Consider the following 27,949-nt stretch of genomic DNA (forward strand, 5'->3'; position numbering starts at 1 on the left):
TTAATATAGTAAAAATGGCCATTTTACCAAAAGCGATCTACAGATTCAATGCAATCCCCATCAAAATACCAATCCAATTCTTCAAAGAGTTAGACAGAACAATTTGCAAATTCATCTGGAATAACAAAAAACCCAGGATAGCTAAAACTATCCTCAACAATAAAAGGACTCAGGGGGAATCACTATCCCTGAACTCAAGCAGTATTACAGAGCAATAGTGATAAAAACTGCATGGTATTGGTACAGAGACAGACAGATAGACCAATGGAATAGAATTGAAGACCCAGAAATGAACCCACACACCTATGGTCACTTGATTTTTGACAAAGGAGCCAAAACCATCCAATGGAAAAAAGCTAGCATTTTCAGCAAATGGTGCTGGTTCAACTGGAGGTCAGCATGTAGAAGAATGCAGATCGATCCATGCTTATCACCCTGTACAAAGCTTAAGTCCAAGTGGATCAAGGACCTCCACATCAAACCAGACACACTCAAACTAATAGAAGAAAAACTAGGGAAGCATCTGGAACACATGGGCACTGGAAAACATTTCCTGAACAAAACACCAATGGCTTATGCTGTAAGATCAAGAATTGACAAATGGGATCTCATAAAACTGCAAATCTTCCGTAAGGCAAAGGACACTGTGGTTAGGACAAAACGGCAACCAACAGATTGGGAAAAGATCTTTACCAATCCTACAACAGATAGAGGCCTTATATCCAAAATATACAAAGAACTCAAGAAGTTAGACCGCAGGGAGACAAATAACACTATTAAAAAATGGGGTTCAGAGCTAAACAAAGAATTCACAGCTGAGGAATGCCGAATGGCTGAGAAACACCTAAAGAAATGTTCAACATCTTTAGTCATAATGGAAATGCAAATCAAAACAACCCTGAGATTTCACCTCACACCACTGAGAATGGCTAAGATCAAAAACTCAGGTGACAGCAAATGCTGGCGAGGATGCGGAGAAAGAGGAACACTCCTCCATTGTTGGTGGGTTTGCAGACTGGTACAACCATTCTGGAAATCAGTCTGGAGGTTCCTCAGAATATTGGACATTGAACTGCCTGAGGATCCAGCTATACCTCTCTTGGGCATATACCCCAAATATGCCCCAACATATAAAAAAGACACGTGCTCCACTATGTTCATCGCAGCCTTATTTATAATAGCCAGAAGCTGGAAAGAACCCAGATGCCCTTCAACAGAAGAATGGATACAGAAAATGTGGTACATCTACACAATGGAATATTACTCAGCTATCAAAAACAATGACTTCATGAAATTCGTGGGCAAATGGTTGGAACTGGAAAATATCATCCTGAGTGAGCTAACCCAATCACAGAAAGACATACATGGTATGCACTCATTGATAAGTGGCTATTAGCCCAAATGCTTGAATTACCCTAGATGCCCAGAACAAATGAAACTCAAGACAGATGATCAAAATGTGAATGCTTCACTCCTTCTTAAAAGGGGAACAAGTATACCCTTGGCAGGGAAGAGAGAGGCAAAGATTAAAACAGAGACTGAAGGAACACCCATTCGGAGCCTGCCCCACATGTGGCCCATACATATACAGCCACCCAGTTAGACAAGATGGATGAAGCAAAGAAGTGCAGACTGACAGGAACCGGATGTAGATCTCTCCTCAGAGACACAGCCAGAATACAGCAAATACAGAGGCGAATGCCAGCAGCAAACCACTGAACTGAGAATAGGACCCCCGTTGAAGGAATCAGAGAAAGAACTGGAAGAGCTTGAAGGGGCTCGAGACCCCATATGTACAACAATGCCAAGCAACCAGAGCTTCCAGGGACTAAGCCACTACCTAAACACTATCCATGGACTGACCCTGGACTCTGACCTCATAGGTAGCAATGAATATCCCAGTAAGATCACCAGTGGAAGGGGAAGCCCTGGGTCCTGCTAAGACTGAACCCCCAGTGAACTAGACTGTGGGGGGGAGGGCGGCAATGGGGGGAGGGTTGGGAGGGGAGCACCCATAAGGAAGGGGAGGGGGGAGGGGGATGTTTGCCCGGAAACCGGGAAAGGGAATAACACTCGAAATGTATATAAGAAATACTCAAGTTAATAAAAAGAAAAAAAAGAAATGAAGTATAGACCATCAATAAGGATAAGGTAAAGGGACCAGCAGAGGTAGTAAATTTCCTTGGGGTACACTGTTCCACTAAAGAACCATCCTACCACCTCAAGTAATTAATAAAATAATAAAAACTTACCAGGAGGAAAAAATAAAACAAAAACACAACATCTCATAGGCCTATTTGGATATTAGGGAAAACACATACCTTATTTACAGTTGTTGCTCAAGTCATTATATAACATAGTGAAAAAAGCATCTGACTTCACCTAGGGACCACCCCAGGAAGAGGCAGTAAAGACTATATTAAAATATATAGAGCAGTATCATAATTTAATCTATATTAATATACATGATAAGTAATAATAGACTATTTATGGAAGAATATTGGAAATTGGAATATTTTGTTAAGCAGCCTCAAATTAAATCTTTTGGATTTCATTGCAAATGCTTCCATTGGTGAGACAACAAGTATTCAATGTTTGAAGAAACAATATGGACTTTGTATGAAGCATTCCAGACCTACACAGTATCCTAAGACGGAACCTGGTGGTATCCGATCAACCAAACATGGGAGCAGTTCCAGAAAGGACTGAAGGAGATGAAGAGGTTCGCAACACAATAAGAGCAACAATACCAACCGTCCAGAGCTCTCAGAGAATAAACCACCATCCAAAGAGTACACATGGCAGACCCATGACTCAGGTGCATATGTAGCAGAGGATGGCCTTGTTCAGCACCAATAAGAGGTGAAGTCTTTGATCCTACCAAGGCTGGACCACAGAGTCTAGGAGAATGTAGGGCAGGGAACTGGGAAGGGGTGGCTGGTTGGCTAGGGAACACCCTCATAAAAGAATGGGGAGGGAATATGGGACAGGGGTTTTATGAACGGGAGACCAGGAAAGGGGATAACATTTGAAATATAAATAAATAAAAACAAAAATAATAAAATATATTTTGTTGAAAATTTATTTAATTCCCAGACAATCTAAAGGGCAATTTACAATCCTCTGTCATTTCATTTGCATGAGTAATCCAGCTACCTCTGCTGTCCTCTTGCAGTAATGCATGCAAACAAACATCAAGAGTTGGGACAAAGTGGGTGGGATGGCTGGGGAGACCCTCATGGAGGCAGGGTTAGAGGGATAAGATAGGGGACTTACTGAGGTGAAATGGGGGAGGGGGATAATATTTAAAATATAGTTAAAGAAAATATGCAATAATGATAAAAAAGAAATAATTCAAAAAACCTAAACAAAATCTTCCCCCTATGTCCCCTAAAAAAGAAGCTGTCAAATATATTGACGAGGTCTCAGCATTAAATTGGCATTATCAAGAACAAAAACAAATGACCACCACTAATAATAATAAAAAACTATTTGTCTCTCCAAGGATGTTGGAATTCATTATCTTTGTTCTCTAGTTGTAGCTGATGATATATTTCAAGAAAATCAAAGGCACACCACTCTTTCATTTATATAAATGTAAATGATTACATTTATATAAAAAGAGGATCGGAATGACTTGGGGGACTCAAGGAAAAAAGACAAGTTTGGGGGATGACATTTGCAATCTAAACAAATAAATGGATTTATATATATAACTTCACATTCTATGTTTAAGATGGAATCAGGAAAATGATTTTCACCATGAGTATACCCTGGCGTTGTAGACTACCATGATGTGAAGAAATATGGGCTTAAGAGACATCTCAAGATAGTCAACAAAGAACTTGCATTGTGACTACCTGTTGTTTAAGTCCTTTCTGGGTTAAAATGAAAGAATATCCTGGAGTTCTTCTCTCTCATTTTGCATCTTGTGGAGAGCAATTTTCAGTTTCTCTAAACACTTCATTCTCTCCTCCTCATCAGGGGTCATGGAGGGATGGGATGTTGCCTTCTGAGCAAACTCTGTAGGTAGATAAATGCAAGTAAACTGGCATATATGAGGACATAGTTCCAGGAAAAACTATGCTTAGTCTAAAACAGAAGTCTGAGGACAAACAGTTCTAGAGACACAGTGAATCCCTGATAGATCAAGAAAGATATCTTTAAGCTAAATTCAGCTATGTCCCTGTTCCCCACCATCATAGACAGATGATGACATATGCCACCATAGACATATACCACACTTTCTAATGCCAGTACCCTGGCGCTGAAATGCAAAAACTGGCCCAAACAAGAAGAAATGGAGGACATTCTCAGCTAATATCTGATGAAAGGCACGTAAGTCCTTGAGTCCAGGCTGCTTAATATCTTGAATCCCTAATTATGTGTGTTTAAGTACAACATAACTGAGACCTTGATATATGGCCGGGAAAGTATCCCTCCTGGCATCAATTACCCATGTAACCTACAGGACATTGCTGAGAATGAAGTACTTCAGCAGCCTATCCTGAGAAGGATTTTGTTATTCTTACAGAGAATAATCCTGGTATTCTTTGGCATTCCCCATGACATGAAAGAGCTCCAAGGAAAGCCACTTGACATGTATCAATTCTTGGCTCTCTGTCAACATATTGATCAGAAATTGTTGAGTCTGGGTCAGCCATTTAGGAAAATTGAGGCTCCAAATCATAAGACCTATTCCTGGAAGGACCAGCTCAAGCTAACCTCCCTCAGGAAGCTCCTCTATCCCTGCCTAGTACTCATTGGGCCTTCCCTAGAACTCTTTACTTTGTGTTGTTCTCCAATGTGATAGAAGGCTGGCCTCATTCTGCCTTGGTCTGGTCTCTGCATATATACAATTCTCCCTTTGAAATAGAATGAGTAGCCTAGAGAACATGCCTGCTTCTGAGCCCATTAGGCTCTGAAGTGATAGTGCAGAGGCAGTTGATGTCACTACAACACTGGTGATATCACAGAATATTCTAGGGTTCTCCTGAATACAAGAGAATGTCCAGGAAAGAAGCTACTGATGATGTCACTGGGAAATGCCATAGCCTACTTGCTAAGTACCTCTAACCAAACTGACCAGTTTCTGGAATGATTTTTCCAGAGACTCACTTTTGAGCCAGGGAATACCCATTTGCACACTCGTCTTCCAGAGCTACAGAGTTCTCACTATTTCATTACAATTCAGTTGCTGAGGATAGGGAGAGTTGGTTGAGACCTTGATATGGGTATATAAACTATTTGTTAACACCCAAAGATCTAAAGACCTTGAATGAGGGAGATTCTTCTCCTTGAAATATATAAACCAGGGTCCATTCATGTGACATACAGTCCAATTACCACAGTTTTTGCTGTTTCCCAGAGGCCAATATCTTTTTCCTACACCTTTAAATGTATGTAAGTTGGAGTATATTGTTCCTTTGAGTATGCCTTGAGAGGGGACATGGTTTCAATATATTCACCCATGTATTTTCCTGAAATCTGTCTTACATTCTCATTTTGTGCAATGAAAACTCCATTGCCCTGGCAACATAGGTCCTCACGTATAGGGAAAACATCAAATTGTAAACTTTTTGTCCATTCTTAAAAGTTAAAGTCCTCAAAAGAACCGAGCCTCAAGCAAGAGCCATGGGGGGGGGCAGAGTGTGGAGTTGCTGCTGGTCAAGGCAGGACAGGAAGAAGCAGAGAAGCTGCAATGCATTCTGGTACACAAGGAGCTAGAGCTGGAGTTTGAACTGGGCAACCTGATGGCTTTGGACAGCAACCCCCTGATGGTGCTGTACCAGGCCAGGCCCTCTAGAAGGGCTGAGCTGTGGTCCCTGGCGCAGGAAAACAGGCAGCTTCTCATGAACCAGCCATGGCAGCTGTAGACCCAGACTGAGACCATGGAGGAGGCAGTGGTAGTGTACTTTGCAAGAGCCCGCCACAAGTCTGCCCTGAAAGAAACCTCTGCACCAGCCACTGCCACTCACCTGCTTTCAGCAGTTCGAGTGCCTTAAAGTTATCCATCCCAAGAAGAGGAACAACATCCTTTGGGAAGAGGCGAGTAGCCAGTGACGATGCTGTTCTGGCTACAAGCTTGCCCAGGATGACACTTAGGAGTGGCTGATTGAGGTGCCTAGGAGCGCTGATCCCGTGGAGGAATACCAGTTCACCAAGAGGACTCAGGCCAAGAAAGAATGTGTGGACAAGAGCTAGCTGAACGATCTGCAGAACCTTGCCCACGCGCACAAGATGCAGATGCCCAACTCGGACGGCTGCAACCAAGTAACACCAGAGGCCGCACCATGCAAGTGCCGGAGGTCTCCACAGCTTTGGTGGGATGCTTCCAGGAGCATCTCCCCAAAGAGAAAGCCCCCCAGGTCTCTGGCAAGAAGAAGTTTCAGACCCTCTTTTGGGACTTCGCAACCAAGAAAAAGAACCAATTGGAGCTACTTCGAGTCATGAACAACAAGAATCCTCCTCTGGAGGTGACCAAGACCACCAATAAGCAGATGAGGGAAGAAGACCAAGAGGAGTTTGCCAAGAGGAGGATAATGAGGTAGATAGGCAAGAGAAAAATAGTCCAGCAAGGACTATCAAGCAGAAGAAAGGGTGGCCTGCCAGGTCAAGGAGGGAAAACAAAAGGAGGCTTATGGGGCAAGAAGCATTCCAGGCTGCAGGCTTTTGGTGGCAAGAAGAAAGGAGTTCTAAACCAAGGAGTGAAGAGGAGAAAGAAGTGTTTTCCCCTCTGGACCTGATCTGAAAAGCTAGAAATGTAAGTACTGTAGACTGGTTCAGGAGATGGCCGCTGTCCTCAATGAGCTTGACATTGAAAGGACAGGTTTGCCTCCTCTCAAGTCAGTGCTGTACTATGAATTAATGGAGACGCTGACAGGAAGTTGATGTATTTTGAGAATATGAGAATTATAGAACTAATATGGTCAGAACCAAAAATAAGTTAAGGCCTGCCTTTTTATCTTGACTTTGGAAGCTGGGTAAAGGTTGATCAAATTTCTAGGGTATAGTAGATTGGTTTCAACATTTCACTTTATTTTTGTAATAAAGCTTGTATATTTATCAAAGCAGGGAGAATGGGGGGGGGAAATTACAAGTATGTAAAGGTATACAGGTACCTGGTGTTGCTTTTAACTTTTGCTGTCATTAAAAGTTGTATGTGAAGCTAGTGACCTGGGTACCAATATGGAGTATGCTTGCAAAAAACAAAGTTACAATGGTTATAAAAAGGCTCCTTGAACTCGGAAAACTCAATTTTTTGGCACTAACTCTAAATAAATATAGTGATTCTTGATCTTAGTTCAGGTGGTGCATTTGACACAATAATTTGGAACCACACTAAATAATGGTAATTAACCTAGTTACTCAGAAAAATGACTGTCCTTTTATTTGTAGCAGGTGGTTTTTGTTTAATTGGCTTGGGTTTTAGATTTAGCAAATGCTGTCCTGGAATTCTCTATGGAGCTAAACAAGTCTGCCTGGAATTCACTCAGGCCGAGTGCTGAGGTTACAAATGAGCAGCCACATCCAACAGATACCATGTTACTTTCTGTCCTGGAAGTTTTTCCCTGTTTCATTGTCTTTTTTCCCTGTTTCATTGTCTTTTTTTATCTTAATAAACTTACCTTTGCATAAGAAAAAAATAAGTCAAAGTCCCACATCCTCACAATCTCCAATACAACCAGAAAATTAAAGTAGACATCAGTGGGCAAAGTTCAACAGGCACTGTCCTTTACATGGTCTCATCAACTATGAGTTCTCCAATATCTACCTTCCTGAATTCTCAGGTCCAGACCCAAGTTAGTTGTGGGCTGTACCATGATCTTGTATTCATAATATAGCTAAGACTAACAAGGATAGATAGGGAATGAAAAGCCTCAGATCTAGTGAAACCTCAATTTTCATTTGTTCTTAAGTGCCTGAGGGAGTCCCTTAGACACTGTCACCTGTGGCTTCTGCCTTCTTCAAAAGGGTTTGCAGAAGCCATTGTAAAATGCTGCCTAACCACACAGGTGTAAGAGTGGAAATTGATTTCATTAACATTGGCTACCCCCTTCAGCAGGCTGTATCAGGATGACAAGGCTCAAAGTGGGAACTGGGGGAAGTTTGGGGAAGTCAGAAGTCCAATGGATCTCCAAGATAGTTCAATCAATAGCCTTTATGGAGAACTAGAGAGCCTGGATAATGAAAGAATTGATTAGAGATTTTGGCCAACTGCTTACCTGTGAACCTGAAAAACAATGCACGAGGTATTTCAAACTTTAAAATTATATGGATGAATCCCTCCATGTATGTGGTACAATAGGCCCAAGTTAAATAGGAGGCCTATGCACCCTTTCTTCGACACTAATGAAAGTTTTGTGCTGTAAACTGTAATGTCCTTTCCTTTGTTTGCGTGTGACCAGAACTCTGAAGTCCCCATGAGCAATAAATTTCCTATCTAAACATATATCATTACCTTTAATTGACAAGTTTTGAGTATGAATGTTCAGCTCCTATCTGAAACAATCCTGAGGGAGTGGTAAAATGCTTGGAACAGTACCTGGAGAGATTTGTAGTTATTTTTTCAGCATTTCAATCTGGTGGAAAAAACATCTTCCCACCCAGAAAAGGCTTCATTAAAAACAATCATGTACCCTTAATCTCCCCTATCTGGCAGATATCAGAGAAGTCAGTTTCCCACTCTTGACCATAGTCTCAGCACCTCACATTGCCCACTTCTGAAAGAAGTTACCCTGTTTTAGATTTACATTACTACAGACCTGACACATTGCTTAGATATACAAGACCAGCCTATCAAGACTAGTTACAACATATTTAAGTGTGAGCAACTCAGTATTTTGGACCCCAGACAGGGTGCCTGGTGAAGGTTAGTTACCAGAGCTCTGCCAATATTTTCTGGCAGAGCAATCCTTCATATGGTGTCCTCCATCAATCTTTGGGCTCAAGCTCTCCTTTTGTCCTTTGTACATTCTCAAATTTCCCATGGTCATGCCATGGAGTCTCAGGTAACGGTGGGTCACAGTATTCAGCAGAATGTCAGTACATCCCACTGTTCTTTGGGCTAGTTTGGGGCAGCCAAGTCAGTGCCCTGTTAACCTCTGGCCTCTATGTAGACATTAATATGATATCCTTAGCCTTGAAACCAAGGATCTCATGGAGTAATGCAAATAATCACCAGGAGAGTTAAGAACTACTCTTTGATTTTCATGTCCTTTTGGAAGCTGTGAGGACACTTCTTTCCCTTTAGATCATACCATGGATATGTGCAGTAACAAAAGGATATTGACTTTTCTCGTATGCGATGACAAGTATTCATTTTCACCACGTACTCTGGCTCTAAGTCTTGGGTCCCTATTATTTCATTTGCAGTAACTGCCAAAGCCTCTTTGTACCTGTTTCCATGTTTAATGAAGGTGTTTTCATCCATATAGTGCATTACATCAGAAACTTTCATAGGAAGTAGGGTGTCCAATACCTCTAGACAGATTATTTAGAAAATGTTGGTTTCCTCATACAATCATTGATGAGCATGTTTGGGTCAACATTAGGTAAGAGCATAACAGGATCAATGGCAGTGTTTTTTTCAATACGAATTCCAGAATGGTTCAGGAATAGAACTTGCTACTGTTTCACACATGCAATAAAAATACAGAGTTCTGGTGTTCCTTTGAGGAAAGCCTCAACTGCATGCTGTTATATGAGTTTAAGTTTCTGACCCAGAGTTAACTATACCAATAGCGGTGGCAAACACAGCACTTAGACAAGTGGGCCAGACTGATGCTGCAGGGTTCATTAACTTGGACAGGTACATTACACAGAGATTACATGTAACTACAGTGAGTGGTTACACACCTATTGCAGTAACATTTCTTTCATGATATTATGAATGAAAATGTTTGGAGACATATAAAAGTTCTGGAATTGGATCCAAATCTTCTGTCTTTAAAGCTTCAAAAATGTTTTGTGCACTCTCCTTCCAGATTAGAGACCTAGTGCCCTCGTATTTGCGGGGCTATTTTGGTTAGGACAGTTATAAAGACTATATTTCCATAGATGTTATGGAACTGGGAAGATAGTTTAACAGAATGTGATTTAACTTTGTACATGGTATCTGTGTATAATGTCATATTTTTTTCTAGATTCCCCACTTCTGTTGAGTACAAGCTTTTCTACTGAGACCTGATTTCTTTGAATTTCCTCATTTTCTGTTGTTATTTCCCCCTTTTCCTTACTGATTGTGTTAGTTTGGATACAATCCCTGTGCCTTGTAGTTAGTCTAAAGGTTGCTCTATCATATTGAGTTTTTCAAAGAGCCAGTTCTTGGTTTTGTTGACTCTATATCTTTCTCTGTATTTCTATTTCAGTGAATTCAGCATTGTTTGATTATTTCCTCCCTTTTACTCTTGTTCAGTGTGTTTGCTACTTTTTTTGCAGGAGCATTAGGGGATAGAGTCTTTCATGTACATGCTCGTGTATAGAGGCTTTGCTATATGTGTAGGCCCTAGTGTTCAGGGTATACAATACCCAACCACATGGGATCAGATAAACCTGGCTCTCAGTCTGGTATCTATGGGATGTCAGAATTCCTTTGCCAGACTCCTATGCTTCCACTAAGTTGGTGTCTAATATAGGTATGCTCTTATGAACAAAGTTGGACTTTCTCAGCTCACACTCTGTAGCACATTGCCTGGAACTCTTGCATCAGTTTCATCCAGACCCCTTTATAATATAGTTCAGGATCAAGGGTAGGAGGAGATCATGTACATAGTATAAGAGTTGGGTCATGAGAAACTTCTGAAAAGAGGACAGGAAGTCAGCACTTTCTGTCTCATCAAACAGGGCTGGAGAAATTTTAAATCCTTGAGAAAATGTTCTAAGTAAATTACTCACTTTAACCACTCTCTGATTCTGTCATTCAAAAGGTCATTGAATCAAATTTGCCTAAAAGTAACTTGAGGAAGTACTGTCTGAATGTATCATGTAGTGCAGAGCCACATGGTTTTTGCTTAGTCAGAATCATGTGATGTTTTGGTGAGGCCAGCCTCTAGGGAGAATATGTTATGTTTGGAGAAAGTATAAATAGGACTCATGGACAGTGATGGGGTGCTTGCATAACTAGATTTGAAAAGCTTCCTTGGAAGTCTTCGTTTTCACTGAACTTCCTTTTTTGAGAGAGGCAAGACTTGTGCTGGTGTCTCAGCTGATTCTGTTGCAAGGCACATACCTCAACATAATAGAAGCAATATACAGCAAACCAACAGCAAACATCAAATTAAATGGAGAGAAACATGCAACAATTTCCCTGACTTCAGGGACAAGACAAGGCAGTCTCCACTATTTTCCTATTTACAAAATAGAGCACTCAAAGTACAAGTTAGAGAAATTAGACAACTAAAGGATATGAAATGGATACAAATCAGACAGGGAAAAGATAGGTTTTCACTCTTTGAGGATAATATGATAGGATACATAAGCAACCAACATATCCTACCATAGTACTCCTATACTTGATAAAAAAAAAACTTCATCAAATTGACGATACATAAAATTAACTCAAACTAAACAGTAACCTTTCCCTTCACAAAGGATAAATGGGCAGAGAAAGACATTAAAGAAAAAACATCCTTCACAATACTTGCAAATAATTTAAAATATCTTGGCATAACTCAAACTGAGCAAGTGAAAAACCATAGGACAAGAACTTGAATTCTCTGAGGAAAGAAATCAAAGAAGACCTCAGATGATGGGAGGATTTCCTGTGCTCATGGATCAGTAGAAGGAGCATATTAAAAGAAAGTCACCTAAACAAAAGCAATCTACAGATAAAAAATCTCCATCGAAATTACAACCCAAATTGCAAGAAAGGGAGACATGCCTGGGAAGCCAGAGGAGACTACACTCTGCCCACATTTCTGACTCCAGAGAAAAACACCTAACGCCATCTGGGACCCTGGTGCACGGGGGCTCCCGGAAAAGGCGGTGCAGGCCCTCCTGGTTGCCACCCTCATGGAGAGCTCAAAAGCATCCCCCCACGAGCAAACTTGAGCCGTGGGACCACAGGTAAGACCAACTATTCTGCTCCAAGCGACCTGCCTGTGTCCAAGGACACACAGAGACAAAATTCCTCTGGGACTGGACACTTCCGGTTTTTAGCTGTAGTCCCAACCTCGCTGATCTTGGCCCACAGCTCACTACTCCCAAACCCCTTTGGAGAGAGAGTTCGCCACCCAGACAGGTGGGCACTCCTGAGACTGCAGAGCAGAAGAGACCACAAATACTGCCCACCCCTGCCCACATCCCTGGCCCAAGAGGAAACTGTATACGGCCTTTGGGAACCGGAAGATGGGGCACTGGAGCGGCAGGTTCCCCCAACCCCTGCAGTCCAGACACTGCCCAGACCTGAAGGGACACAGTCAACAGTTCTCTGCACCCAAATCCCATGGGAGGGAGAGGGGCAGACATGCCTGAGAAGACAGAAGAGACTACACATTGCCCACATTTCTGACTCCAGAGGAAAACACCTAATCCCATCTGGGACTCCAGTGCATGGGGTCTCCCGGAAAAGGTGGCACAGGCCCTCGTGGTTGCCACCCTCACAGAGAGCTCAAAAGAAGCCCCTCATGAGCAACTTGAGCTACGGGACCACAGGTAAGACCCACTTTTCTGCTCCAAGCGACCTGCCTGGTGGACTCAGGACACAGGCCCACAGGAACAGCTGAAGATCAGTAGACAGGAAAGACTACACACCTGAAAGCAAAACACTCTGTTCCCATAACTGGCTGAAGGAAAACAGGAAAACAGGTCTACAGAACTCCTGACACACAGGCCTATAGGACAGTCTAGCCACTGTCAGAAATAGCAGGTAACACCAGAGACAACCTGATGGTGAGAGACAAGCGCAGAAACCCAAGCACAGAAACCAGGACTACATGGCATCATCAGAGCCCAATTCTCCCACCAAAGCAAACACTGAATATCCAAACACACCAGAAAAGCAAGATCTAGATTAAAAGTCATATTTGATCATGATGCTGGAGGACTTCAAGAAAGACGTAAAGAACTCCCTTAGAGAAATGCAGGAAAACATACATAAACAAGTAGAAGCCTATAGAGAGGAATCACAAAAATTCCTGAAAGAATTCCCGGAAAACACAATCAAACAATTGAAGGAATTAAAAATGGAAATAGAAGCAATAAGGAAAGGACACAGGGAAACAACCGTGAATGTAGAAAACCAAAGGAAGAGACAAGGAGCCATAGATACAAGCATCACCAACTGAATACAAGAGATGGAAGAGAGAATCTCAGGGGCAGAAGATTCCATAGAAATCATCAACACAACTGTCAAAGATAATGTAAAATGGAAAAAGCTACTGGTCCAAAACATACAGGAAATCCAGGACTCAATGAGAAGATCAAACCTAAGGGTAATAAGTATAGAAGAGAGTGAAGACTCCCAGCTCAAAGAACCAGTAAATATCTTCGACAAAATCATAGAAGAAAACTTCCCTAACCTAAAGAAAGAGATTCCCATAAACATACAAGAAGCCTGCAGAACTCCAAATAGTTTGGACCAGAAAAGAAACTCCTCCCGTCACATAATAGCCAAAACAACAAATGCACAAAATAAAGAAAGAATATTAAAAGCAGTAAGGGAAAAAGGTCAAGTAACATATAAAGGCAGACCTATCAGAATCACCCCAGACTTCTCATCAGAGACTATGAAAGCCAGAATATCCTGGACAGACCCTACAGACCCTAAGAGAACACAAATGCCAGCCCAGGTTACTGTATCCAGCAAAACTCTCAATTAACATAGGTGGAGAAACCAAGATACTCCATGACAAAACCAAATTTACACAATATCTTTCTACAAATCCAGCCCTACAAAGGATAATAAATGGCAAAACCCAACATAAGGAGGCAAGCTACACCCTAGAGAAAGCAAGAAACTAATTGTATTGGCAACAAAACAAAGAGAAGAAAAGCATACATCCAAATTCAAATATAACAGGAAGCAAGCAAAACTAAGATACTATTCCTTAGTATCTCTCAACATCAAAGGACTCAACTTCCCAATAAAAAGACATAGATTAACAAACTGGATATGCAATGAGGACCCTGGATTCTGCTGCCTAAAGAAAACACACCTCAGAGACAAAGACAGACACTACCTCAGAGTGAAAGGCTGGAAAACAACTTTCCAAGAAAATGCTCTGAAGAAGCAAGCTGGAGTAGCCATTCTAATAGCTAATAATTTTGATATTCAACTAAAAGTCATCAAAAAAGATAAGGAAGAACACTTCATATTCATCAAAGGAAAAATCCACTAAGATGAACTCTTGATACTAAATATCTATGCCCCAAATACAAGTGCACCTACATATATAAAAGAAATCTTACTAAAGCTGAAATCACACATTGCACCTCACACAATAATAGTAGGAGATTTCAACACCCCACTCTCATCAATGGACAGATAATGGAAACAAATTAAACAGAGACATAGACAGACTAAGAGAAGTCATGAACCAACTGGACTTAAAAGATATTTATAGAACATTATATCCTAAAGCAAAAGGATATACATTCTTCTCACCACCTCAGGGTACTTTCTCCAAAACTGACCATATAATTGGTCAAAAAACAGGCCTCAACAGATACAGAAATATAGAAATAATCCCATGCATCCTTTCAGACCACCACGGGCTAAAGCTGGTCTTCAATAATAAGGGAAGAATGCCCACATATACGTGGAAATTGAACAATGCTCTACTCAATGATAATCTGGTCAAGGAAGAAATAAAGAAAGAAATTAAAGACTTTTTAGAATTTAATGAAAATGAAGGTACAACATACCCAAACTTATGGGACACAATGAAAGCTGTGCTAAGAGGAAAACTCATAGCGCTGAGTGCCTGCAGAAAGAAACAGGAAAGAGCATATGTCAGCAGCTTGACAGCACACCTAAAAGCTCTAGAACAAAAAGAAGCAAATACACCCAGGAGGAGTAGAAGGCAGGAAATAATCAAACTCAGAGCTGAAATCAACCAAGTAGAAACAAAAAGGACCATAGAAAGAATCAACAGAACCAAAAGTTGGTTCTTTGAGAAAATCAACAAGATAGATAAACCCTTAGCCAGACTAACGAGAGGACATAGAGAGTGTGTCCAAATTAACAATATCAGAAATGAAAAGGGAGACATAACTACAGAATCAGAGGAAATTCAAAAAGTCATCAGATCCTACTACAAAAGTCTATATTCAACGAAACTTAAAAATCTGGAGGAAATGGACAACTTCCGAGACAGATACCAGGTACTGAAGTTAAATCAGGAACAAATTTAAATCAGGAACCGTTTAAACAACTCCATAACTCCTAATGAAATAGAAGCAGTCATTAAAGTCTCCCAACCAAAAAGAGCCCAGGTCTAGATTGGTTCAGTGCAGAATTCTATCAGACCTTCATAGAACACCTCATACCAATACTAGCCAAACTATTCCACAAAATTGAAACAGATGGAGTGCTACAAAATACATTCTATGAAGCCAAAATTACTCTTATATGTAAACCACACAAAGACCCAACAAAGAAAGAGAACTTCAGACCAATTTCCCTTATGAATATTGACGCAAAAATACTCAATAAAATTCTGGCAAACCGAATCCAAGAGCACATCAAAACAATCATCCACCATGATCAAGTAGCCTTCATCCCAGGCATGCAGGGATGGTTTAATATAAGGAAAACCATCAACGTGATCCATTATATAAACAAACTGAAAGAACAAAACCACATGATCATTTCATTAGATGCTGAGAAAGTATTCGACAAAATTCAACACCCCTTCATGATAAAAGTCCAGGAAAGAAAATGAATTCAAGGCCCATATCTAAACATAGTAAAAGTCATATACAGCAAACCAGTAGGTAACATTAAACGAAATGGAGAAAAACTTTAAGCAATCCCACTAAAATCAGGAACTAGACAAGGCTGCCCATTCTCTCCCTACTTATTCAATATAGTTCTTGAAGTTCAGGACAGAGCAATTAGACAACAAAAGGAGATCAAGGGGATACAGATTGGAAAAGAAGAAGTCAAAATATCACTATTTGCAGATGATATGATAGTATATTTAAGTGATCCCAAAAGTTCCACCAGAGAACTACTAAAGCTGATAAACAACTTCAGCAGAGTGGCTGGGTATAAATTAACTCAAATAAATCAGTAGCTTTCCTCTACACAAAGGAGAAACAAGCCGAGAAAGAAATTAGGGAAACGACACCCTTCATAATAGACCCAAATAATATAAAGTACCTCGGTGTGACTTTAACCAAGCAAGTAAAAGATCTGTACAATAAGAACTTCAAGACACTGAAGAAAGAAATTGAAGAAGACCTCAGAAGATGGAAAGATCTCCCATGCTCATGGATTGGCAGGATTAATATAGTAAAAATGGCCATTTTACCAAAAGCAATCTACAGATTCAATGCTATCCCCATCAAAATACCAATCCAATTCTTCAAAGAGTTAGACAGAACAATTTGCAAATTCATCTGGAATAACAAAAAACCCAGGATAGCTAAAACTATCCTCAACAATAAAAGGACTTCAGGGGGGAATCACTATCCCTGAACTCAAGCAGTATTACAGAGCAATAGTGATAAAAACTGCATGGTATTGGTACAGAGACAGACAGATAGACCAGTGGAAAAGAACTGAAAACCCAGAAATGAACCCACACACCTATGGTCACTTGATTTTTGACAAAGGAGCCAAAACCATCCAATGGAAAAAAGCTAGCATTTTCAGCAAATGGTGCTGGTTCAACTGGAGGTCAACATGTAGAAGAATGCAGATCGATCCATGCATATCACCCTGTACAAAGCTTAAGTCCAAGTGGATCAAGGACCTCCACATCAAACCAGACACACTCAAACTAATAGAAGAAAAACTAGGGAAGCATCTGGAACACATGGGCACTGGAAAAAATTTCCTGAACAAAACACCAATGGCTTATGCTCTAAGATCAAGAATCGACAAATGGGATCTCATAAAACTGCAAAGCTTCTGTAAGGCAAAGGACACTGTGCTTAGGACAAAACGGCAACCAACAGATTGGGAAAAGATCTTTACCAATCCTACAACAGATAGAGGCCTTATATCCAAAATATACAAAGAACTCAAGAAGTTAGACCGCAGGGAGACAAATAACCCTATTAAAAATTGGGGTTCAGAGCTAAACAAAGAATTCACAGCTGAGGAATGCTGAATGGCTGAGAAACACCTAAAGAAATGTTCAACATCTTTAGTCATAATGGAAATGCAAACCAAAACAACCCTGAGATTTCACCTCACACCAGTGAGAATGGCTAAGATCAAAAACTCAGGTGACAGCAGATGCTGGCGAGGATGCGGAGAAAGAGGAACACTCCTCCATTGTTGGTGGGATTGCAGACTGGTAAAACCATTCTGGAAATCAGTCTGGAGGTTCCTCAGAAAATTGGACATTGAACTGCCTGAGGATCCAGCTACACCTCTCTTGGGCATATACCCAAAAGATGCCCCAACATATAAAAAAGACACGTGCTCCACTATGTTCAGCACAGCCTTATATATAATAGCCAGAAGCTGGAAAGAACCCAGATGCCCTTCAACAGAGGAATGGATACAGAAAATGTGGTACATCTACACAATGGAATATTACTCAGCTATCAAAAACAACGGCTTTATGAAATTCGTAGGCAAATGGTTGGAACTGGAAAATATCCTCCTGAGTGAGCTAACCCAATCACAGAAAGACATACATGGTATGCACTCACTGATAACTGGCTATTAGCCCAAATGCTTGAATTACCCTAGATGCCTAGAACACATGAAACTCAAGACGGATGATCAAAATGTGAATGCTTCACTCCTTCTCTAAAAGGGGAACAAGAATACCCTTGGCAGGGAAGAGAGAGGCAAAGATTAAAACAGAGACTGAAGAAACTCCCATTCAGAGCCTGCCCCACATGTGGCCCATACATATACAGCCACCCAATTAGACAAGATGGTTGAAGCAAAGAAGTGCAGACCGACAGGAGCCGGATGTAGATCGCTCCTGAGAGACACAGCCAGAATACAGCAAATACAGAGGCGAATGCCAGCAGCAAACCACTGAACTGAGAATAGGACCCCCGTTGAAGGAATCAGAGAAAGAACTGGAAGAGCTTGAAGGGGCTCGAGACCCCATATGTACAACAATGCCAAGCAACCAGAGCTTCCAGGGACTAAGCCACTACCTAAAGACTATACATGGACTGACCTCATAGGTAGCAATGAATATCCTAGTAAGAGCACCAGCGGAAGGGGAAGCCCTGGGTCCTGCTAAGACTGAACCCCCAGTGAACTAGACTGTTGAGGGGAGGGCGGCAATGGGGGGAGGGTTGGGAGGGGAACACATAAGGAAGGGGAGGGGGTGGGGGATGTTTGCCTGGAAACCAAAGAATTATTATTAAGTATTAAATAAATTAAAAAAAAATCCTGCCAATCCATGAGCATGGGAGATCTTTCCATCTTCTGAGGTCTTCTTCAATTTCTTTCTTCAGAGTCTTGAAGTTCTTATTGTACAAATCTTTTACTTGCTTGTTCAAAGTCACACCGAGGTACTTTATATTATTTGGGTCTATTATGAAGGGTGTCGTTTCCCCAATTTCTTTCTCGGCTTGTTTCTCTTTTGTATAGAGGAAGGCAACTGATTTATTTGAGTTAATTTTACACTCCCTCCCCGCCCTTGTCCATCCTTCATTTCTTAAGTGTGCTATTAAATCAGCTACTGTTTTCTGTAGTATCTGTTTCTCATTTGATATTTATTAGTTATACATCATCTTATATGAAAAGATGGTGACTTCCTGTGGTCTCTGAAACGAGATTAATGCCCATCTTAACGCATTATGTACTATGATTGGACTGTTTTTATATCCTTGTGGGACCCTGGTAAATTGGTATTGTTTACCTTCCCATGTCAATGTAGTTATTTCCCTATAATTAGGGTGTAAAGGAATTCCAAAGAACATGTCTGTTAGATCTCTAGTGGCTAGCCATTTAGGTGCCACTTGTCTTCTTCTTAGGAGTATGTCTTCTACATCTGGCAATTATCCTGGCATTTGTTCTGTAAGTTTATTTATGTTTTTGTAGTCTACTGTGAATCTCCATTGGCCATTTGTTTTCTTAACTGTTCAAATGGAACTATTATAGTTGAAGCTCTGTGCTGGTTCTATGATGTTTTCTTTCAGTAAAGTTTCTATGGTCTCTTTTACTTCCTCCATCCCCCCGTTATGGAGTATTATTTTGTGAAGGAGGGTGGTATTTTGGGAAATTCTCTCTATGGGATTTTAACTGTGGCTAATAGTACCCTTGATATACCTTTTTGATTTAAAAATCATGAAAATAAATTGTGTATGGTCTGCAGTCCTAATATATTCTCTGGGCACTACATAAAGTGAAGTCCAATTCATAATTTTTGTCATAAACTTACAATGTTAATTTGGTTATGGGGGTTTTAATTTTTCCTCCAATTCCTTCTAGTTTTATATGGCCTATCACTTTTCCTATGTTTAAAATTTGTCCTTTTTCTTGGGTATATACATTTATTTCACTACCAGTATCCAATAGCCATTTTACCATCTTAGTGGCGCCATTGAGAAGCACAACTAGTAGTGCTATTCTGGGTTTCAGATGTTGCAACCATGGGATCTGAAGGGTTTGGATGTAAGACGGCCTCTCAGACTGTTCCTGAATTGACACCCGTTCCATGGCCTTGCACCTGCGTTTGGTCCTTGGTTGTTGTATCTTAGGTTTGTGGGTCCTTGGCCATTGGGCCCCCTCTGCCCTAAAAATGGTCTTCTAGGAGCTTGTCCAAAGAGGCATCTGATGGTATTAAATGATCTGCTTGGTCCTGGTCTAAGAGGGAGGTGGGTATTTGTTTTTTCAAATGATCTAATATTTTTAAGTCTTCTTATTCCATCCACCTTTCTATCCTTAATGGGTAGAGGTATTACCTTCTCTCATTCTAACACTCTGCATGCTTTTAAGAGGTCTATGGTGTGTGCCAGGGTCTGACTTCCTTACAGTGGTCCAGCTAGAGTCATCCTGATATGTTATGGAGCTCCTTTTACCAGGATTTTCCTAAATTGGGGCAACATTGGTGCTGCTTGTGGGGTAGGAACCTGGTTATAGATATAATAAAGTACTCCCTCGTTTTCTTGCTAATTGAATTGCTTCCTGCAGAGTATGCCTTTCAACTGATGCCTCAAATTGAGTTAAACCTAAAGAGGGGAACGCATGCCTCAAAGCTGCAGTTGTCCAATTAAGCAGTGGGTGTGTATCTCCTCAGAGCTTTCCAATATGTGTTCTAGAGTTTCAAACACAGTGGGATTTTCCACCATGTTCCTAATTTTGCACATTTCTTTATCTGATAATAATATGGCATCTTTTCCCTTCTCACACAGTTTTACTGTACAGGCTGCATCCTTCATGACATTTCGGGCATAATCTTTCCTTAGCTCATTTAATTCCTGTAGGCTGTATTCTCTGACTTCACGTATTGGGTTGGCCTGCCAGGCTCCCCATATTGGTTTGTGGAATTGGGAGGTTGTTAAAGATAATGAGGGGCCCAGTCCTCTTTCATTCAATTTCAGGGCATTTTTGAAAGGGTTAGAGTTCTTCCATTTCTTGGTAATATTCATGGCTAGCCTTTTGCCCATAAGTCTGTCTTTGTCTGAATCAACTATAGTCTTCATAAGCTTACTCAGTACTTCCTTTTGTGCTGCTCTCTCCATTATACATTCCACCTACTGTGGAGATGTTAGTGGGATGTGAATTTTACCCTTCTTCTACTTAGTTTTATTTTTAACTATGCAGTTAGTATCCTGCCAAGCCCTTTCCACCAAGTCAGAGGTCTCCCGATTCTTTGTTTTTGCCTTCTTTAAACCCTTGATGAGCCTTTTAACTCCACTCATTAGACCAATTTACTAGCAGTGTTGTAAAGAGCCTTTACTGACTTCGTTTTCAAATACTAAATAAAATGTCTTTTCGGTGGACGTTGTAATACGTTGTTGAATAATTTATCCTCCTGTCTCACTAGTCTTTTCAGTAACCACTCTCTCATCAAGTAAGGGTGACTTCTACACTTGCCCTTCTGAACTGCTCCTCCCCAGATCTAGGTCCAGTTTGACTTCCTGTTGTCATTCAGCCATGGGTGGTGGGCTCCAGCCCTCCACTTCTCTAGGTCTCGACCTTAGAGGTTCCAGAAACTCGGTCTATTGGTTTGCCAGTGACCTGCTCTTCCCCAGACTTAGGTCAGGGTTGTCTTCTTGGAGTCCCTTTAACTTGAGTAATTTGAAACTCAAGAGACTCAAGAGAGTACCCAATGAGTGAGAGGTCTCAGAAGTAACTAGGAGAATATCCAAATTCTACCGCCCAGAATATAATAGTCCACAGTTAGCAGTATGGCTAACCAGGTTCCAGTTTTGTTTTCTAGTTTAGGTCCTAGCATCTCTCAAGATGGATCCTGCCAACTATGTGAACTGTGGCAAACAGGGGCAAGAAGGAAGCCTCAGACTTGGAAATAAGTAATAGAATGTAGTCCTGTATTTGCCCAGCAGATGAGGAAATAGAATCGCAGTCACACAAGACCCATTCCTGACTAACCTACTGTCTGGCCCATAGCACTGTCTGCCTCTCAGGTAAGTTCCACAACCTACTTGTCCTTTTGCTTGCTGGAACTCGATCCACTGAGTGGATTTCTCTCAATTGGTGATGGGCATCTGGGTTGGTGGACTCAATGACTCTGTGAAAATGAGTGTGATTCTGGGAGAGAGTGCGTTGTGGTAGACAGACCTGGGTTTTTAAGCTATGTTTGGCCAATCCTCTTTGGAGCATATACATTAGTCTCTCATGGCACATTCTTATAGGGCTAACACCTAGCAGTCCCTTATACAGGGTGTTTCTTAAATATTACATTTCATTTTTCATTGTATTTCTCACATTAGGGCTCTTGCCCTGCCTGCTGACCAAGATACAGCCCAATGGGCCCCTGCTCCCTGCAGTACTCACCCTCTCAGGCACCTTGCAGTGCTTGGCAGCTCCAGGCAAGGCAGGAAAGGCCAAATCCAGTGTCAGTGAAAGGCACAACATGCTGAGTGCTGGAGAGTGACACTGGCAGGTGCAAGAGTTGTGCAAGGGTGGGGGTTGGGGGAGCAGGATGGAGAACCTACTGTGCTGCTGGCAAGTAGCAGCATAGTCAGGACTGGAAGAAGCACAAGCTGGTGTGCCAGGGCAGAGAGTACCCCAGAGCGCAGCAGGGTGTGCACTGCCCCACGTTGAGACCCTGCAGGGTGAAGCACCCGGAGCTGCGGCCTGATCAATACTTGGTTCAGAGACTGTCCAGGCCAGCCACAGCCCAGCTGCTAGGATCCTCCACCTAGCAGGTTTCTGGGTGTGAGGGCGCCAGCCTGTGTTCAGCGGTTGGTGACTGCTGGGAGGCGCTGAGTCCTGGTGGAGAGCTGTGGCCCAATGGGCATAGCAAGCCTCTGTCTGCGATGAAACTGGCACCGGAAGTGCATTGTGCCGTGCAAAAACAAGTACAGCATCTGCATAATGGACGACTTCCTGGGAAGAAAGACCAGGCAGCAGATCATCAAAGAGGTGCATGGCTTTGGCAAGTTCACATACAGGCAGCTGGACAGCCAGAAGTGTGACTCTTCCAAGGACATCTAGGAGGAACAAAATCACCTGGATTGATGGCAAGGAGACCACCCATTGCCCTGCTCATGAGCAACATGGACGACTGGTCCCCCACAGCAGCGGGGAGGTGGGCAACTACAGGATAAACTGCTGAAAGAAACTTTGGCCCCCAATTCTTGTCATACTCCCTTGGCCTTCTGGTGAGCACTCTGTTTCATCCTGAGGAACTAAAACAAATTTCCTGTGCTGACGGGATATCTAGATGTGGTACTGACTAGCAGCAGGTGAAGATCTGCCTTCAGACATGACACACCCTGCTATTGGTCAGGTGACCAAGGGATTCTGTTGAGACTCTGTCCAGCATTAACTGATCACATGTATATAACCAGAACACAAGGGTACTCCATGCCTCTGTGGATATTATCTTCTTGTTGTATCATGCTGGCTGGTCTCCTGAGCTGAGACTTGAGGACCTGAGTAGAACATGCTTTCCTTTCCCAGAGGGCTGTTTGCCTTGAGTCTGCTTTTCTTTTCTTCATTGACATGAAATGGGAGGATATTTGGAGTTGGCCATCTATTATGTTCAGCCAGTGCAGTTCAGAGTGGGGCAGTGCCAAGCCATGGTTGCTTGTCAGCTAGCCAATGAAACAGGCTATATCCATCACGTCAAATGCCCAAATGGAGATGGAAGATGCATGAACTGTATGTATTATCTAAATAAAAACTGGGATGCCAAGGTAAGTGGAGGTATCCTTCAAATTTTTCCAGAAGGCAAAGCCTAGTTTGCTGTCATTAAACCCAAATTTGATGGACTGCTGTTTTTCTAGGCATAACTCCCATCAAGTACAGACAGCGTACACTACAAGGTATTCAGTTTGCTATTTTGCGGCAGATGAGTGAGCAAAAGCTAAAATAAAATACTTAATAGGTGAGGAAGGTGTGAATATTGAACTCAAGCCACAATCAGTCAGCAAAATGGCTAGCAGGGCCTTGGATCCGGCAGTGCCCCCATCACCTATAGCCTCTTATTTGCCTTCTGTGGACTCAGGGTCATGTGGACAGGATGAACAGAGACACCTGCCAGATATTTCAGCTTGAAGCCAGGCAACTGTGACAGGTTTCATCCATTAGTAAATACAATTTATACTTAAAAATGCAACATTACAGAATATTAAAATATTTAAATAAAAACATAAGAAGCAAAATCTCAGGGGGATCCAGTAACCAGGTGATGTAGGGCTTTCCTCCTCCATATGTAATTTTTAGTACCATACAGTCATGATTCCTTTCCTGAATCCTTTCATAAGTTATTAGAATTCATTTCAGAATCTCCTTACCCATGCCATGAGTGTAAGCAATTTGTCTAACAACTTCATTGGCAGGAATAAGTAAGTGGGACAAAGTGAATCAATGGACTGAGTTGAGCAGACATTGAATTCATCTGAGTGGTTGGCATCTCCAGATCCTTCAGTTTAGTATCCATGGATCCAGGAGAGCACACTGTGCAGGGCTTAAATCAGATTCTGTAATGGGGAGGAGGAAGAAACTAAGTTTTTCTATTATTTGTTCTTTTTGAAAATACGAAATGGGAGATCAGTCAGTTTTCCTGTTTTTGCAACATCTTACTCTGAGCTCCAGGATATACAATGGGATATATTGCTTTCCAGATACCATGGGCTTTTCAGAAATTCCAGTTTCCTGAAACTGCATGGCCTACATTGGTGTTGGGATGTTGTGGACTGGCCAGTAGGAAGTGGAAACATCCTCTGAGGGGCAGATGAGGCTGATTATATGAAAGGCAAAAAGAAGAGGCAAGACTCAGTTATGGGTGACTGCTGCTGAATACCAGCAGGTGTTTCCTCAAAGCCTTATTTTACTATGGTACTGTGGGAAACATGACCACAAGCTAACAGAAACAAATTTTTAAAATATACAATTCATTTGTTCCCATTCCCCAAACCTCTCTGTTTTTTCCACCAAGGCCCATAGAAATTTAAGCCTCAAATACGTCTCCTCTTATTGTTCCATACCTCAGCAGACTGAGAAATCTGCCAATAGGCCTTGACCTGCCTTGACTATGCCTGGCAGGCAGACTTTTTCTCTCTTTTCTTCCTCTGTTTGAGAACATGAACAAATTGCTTACTACAGTGGGAGATTTCCGTTATCAACAAACATAAATTTTCCTAAATCATTAAAGCTAGAAAGCCAGTAATTGATGGGCTGGTGTGGTAAGGTCATTCTAACTAAACCACCCACGGAGAAAAGTAAAAGAGACAGCCACACCTGTCTTTAGGAAACAAGATGTTCACAGGTCATTTGAGTATGGGTGCTGATTGGGAGAGAAGAGGTCATGAATGGAGCTACAACACCACTCCTTTGGATCTGTTTTCAAAAGGCATGTATTAGAAATTTAACTGCAGCTCTCTTTTTCCAGCTGGAACCATGAAGGCTGTACCAGAGAAGGAAAAGAAGGTTGCCGCTGCGCCAGGAACCCTTAAGAAGAAAAAGGTTCCTTCTTTGCCAGAAACCCTTGAGAAAAATGGAAGGAATTTCGCAGAGTTGAAGGTGAAGCACCTGAGGAAGAAGTTTGCCCTGAAGACATTGCAAAAGGCAAGGAGGAAGCTCATCTAGGAGAAGGCAAGGCACTATCACAAGGAGTACAGACATATGTACTGAGATTCGCATGGCTAGGATGGCAAGGAAAGCTGGGAACTTCTATGTGCCTGCAGAACCAGAATTGGCCTTTGTCATCAGAACCCGAGGCATCAATGGAGTAAGCCCAAAGGTGCGCAAGGTGTTGCAGCTGCTTCGTCCTCGGTAGATCTTCAATGCCACCTTTGTTAAGCTCAACAAGGCTTCAATTAACATGCTGAGGACTGTGGAACCGTACATTGCATGGGGGTACCCCAACCTGAAGTCAGTAAATGAGCTCATCTACAAGCGAGGCTCTGGCAAAATCAATAAAATATGCATTGCCTTGACAGATAACTCCTTGATTGCTCGATCTCTAGGTAAATTTGGCATCATCTACATGGAGGATCTAACTCATAAGATCTATACAGTTGGGAAACGCTTCAAGGAAGCAAATAACTTCCTATGGCCCTTCAAACTATCTTCTCCACGAGGTGGAATGAAGAAAAAGACAACTCACTTCGTTGAAGGTGGAGATGCTGGCAACAGGGAAGACCAGATAAACAGGCTTATTAGACGGATGAACTAAGGTATTGCCTGTGATATTTTTATAATCTGGTCAGTTAATAAACAGTCACAGCTTGGCAAAAAAAATTTTAACTGCAATAAAATTGTGTCAGTAAATGTGCTCCAATGATAGGAGATTAGGTTTTGGGGGCCATATTGACACAGAAACTGGATTAATGGCAACATCCTGGAAAGTAGCTTGTGTCACAAGGAGAACTTCAGTTATCCCTTGCCTAGGCCATCTACTCTCTTTTATTCTCTTTTTCCTCTGTCACTGCTCTAGCTGGGCTGATGTAGCAAGAAGGCTCTTACCAGAGACAAGTCAAAGTAGAATTAAGGTGGAAACTTTAGTTTGTTTCCTTAGCGGTACATTGGACTGGAAAGGCTGTGAGGGAACCTAGTGGGAGGAGATGGAAAAAGGCAGGAAGAAGCAAAGAGGACAGTGGTCATGTTCCCCATTCTCTAACAGACCCTTCATAGAAGCATTTTAAGGAAGGATGGTTTCAATGGCTCAAAGATTGATAGGAGACAGTTCATTCTAGAAAGGCTCTGTGTGGTCACGAGAGGTCTAGTTGGTAGAAGTAGACTGGCTGGCAGTATGTGAATGAGACTTTCCATTTGGATGGAGCAGGGAACAGAAATAGGGAAATTCTAGCTCTTAGCTTCTTCTTTGTGATTTAGTGCAAGAATCTAGCCTAGGGGGTATGGTGTCACCACCATTCAGATTGAGTTTTGTGACAATTTTCTCTGCCTAACCCCGCAGAGACACATTCTAAGGTATGCTTCACTAACATGCTAGGTATTTTTTACTTACTCAAGTTGTTAATGATCATCAACAGAGCAAAGACAAGAAGGTAACATGGCCATTTAGAGGCAAGAATCAAGGAGTGATATTCATGCAAGCCACAAGAAAGCTACAGAAAAGCTGAGACATCAAAGAGCCATTCACATTTTCTTACTTTTTTTCATGGTTTTCCCAGGATGACATTTAGATGCCCATGGTAGCTTAAGGCATTTCTGGATGAAACCAGTTGTCCTCCTGTGTGACATTAGGACACAGTTGCATGAAAAAAAAATTGAAACAGCGATCTTTTTTTTTTTCTGATTCTGATGGACATAAGTCTGATACTAGGCTGGAAATGTCTTTATAATGTTCAGTACTTTTGTAAATAAAGGATAGATAGTATAATCTAATTGAATCTTAAAATATTGTCCACTCTGTATTTCTTGAAATATGCATTTACATGATACTCATTTGCAATTGTAGGAACTTGTACTTTCTTCTATACCTATGACCTCTCTGCTCATGGACAGAATTACTAAAGACTATGATGACTGGGGTTGTGTGTGTTTTCTATTTGTGTCTGTTTCTGTGGGTGTGTTTGTGTATTTATGTGTTTGTGTAAAAATGGAGGCTCTGTCAACCTTTGGTATTTTTTCATAGTAGCTATTGTCCACAATCTTTTTGAGATGAAGTTTTTATTGGTTTGAAAGTCAATAAGCAGACTTGGCTGCCAAAATGTCTTTATCTCTCCTCTGATACTTGCCATGTGTGTATATACCTGGCTTTTGACATGGGTTCTGCACATTGAACTAAGGTCCTACTGACAAGTGCCTGACAAGTACTTTACCCACTAAGATATCTCTGCAGCCCACAAAGAGTAATCTTTGATTGAATATTTCCTGAGGTAAGATCTTTTTTTTTTTTGGTTCTTTTTTTCGGAGCTGGGGACCGAACCCAGGGCCTTGCGCTTCCTAGGTAAGCGCTCTACCACTGAGCTAAATCCCCAGCCCCCTGAGTTAAGATCTTATTAACTATTAGGTATGCCCATTGAATTATTGAAGAAAAATTTCAAGGGAACATATAAGTCTCCCTTTTTTTGGTTCCTGTTCTATTCCCTGGCTACAAAATAGAGAAAGGAATAAGATTGCTTAATTCCGACTCAGTCAAACAACCCTTGAGAAATGTGAAAACGATCAATTCTTCCAATGGCTCAGTTCTTTTGTCAGTTGTGT

General features: G+C 41.5%; 3 pseudogenes; all 3 read left to right on the plus strand.

Moving 5' to 3' along the window:
* LOC102553826 (uncharacterized) overlaps positions 1-26,020 on the plus strand; it is a 55,488-nt pseudogene extending 29,468 nt beyond the window's left edge.
* Rrs1-ps15 (ribosome biogenesis regulator 1 homolog, pseudogene 15) lies at positions 5,601-18,398 on the plus strand (annotated as a pseudogene).
* Positions 19,738-25,160, plus strand: Egln1-ps6 (egl-9 family hypoxia-inducible factor 1, pseudogene 6; annotated as a pseudogene).
* Positions 26,021-27,949: the final 1,929 nt, after the last annotated feature.

This window comes from Rattus norvegicus, chromosome 6 (genome assembly GCF_036323735.1).
Source record: "Rattus norvegicus strain BN/NHsdMcwi chromosome 6, GRCr8, whole genome shotgun sequence".
Lineage (NCBI taxonomy): Eukaryota > Metazoa > Chordata > Mammalia > Rodentia > Muridae > Rattus > Rattus norvegicus.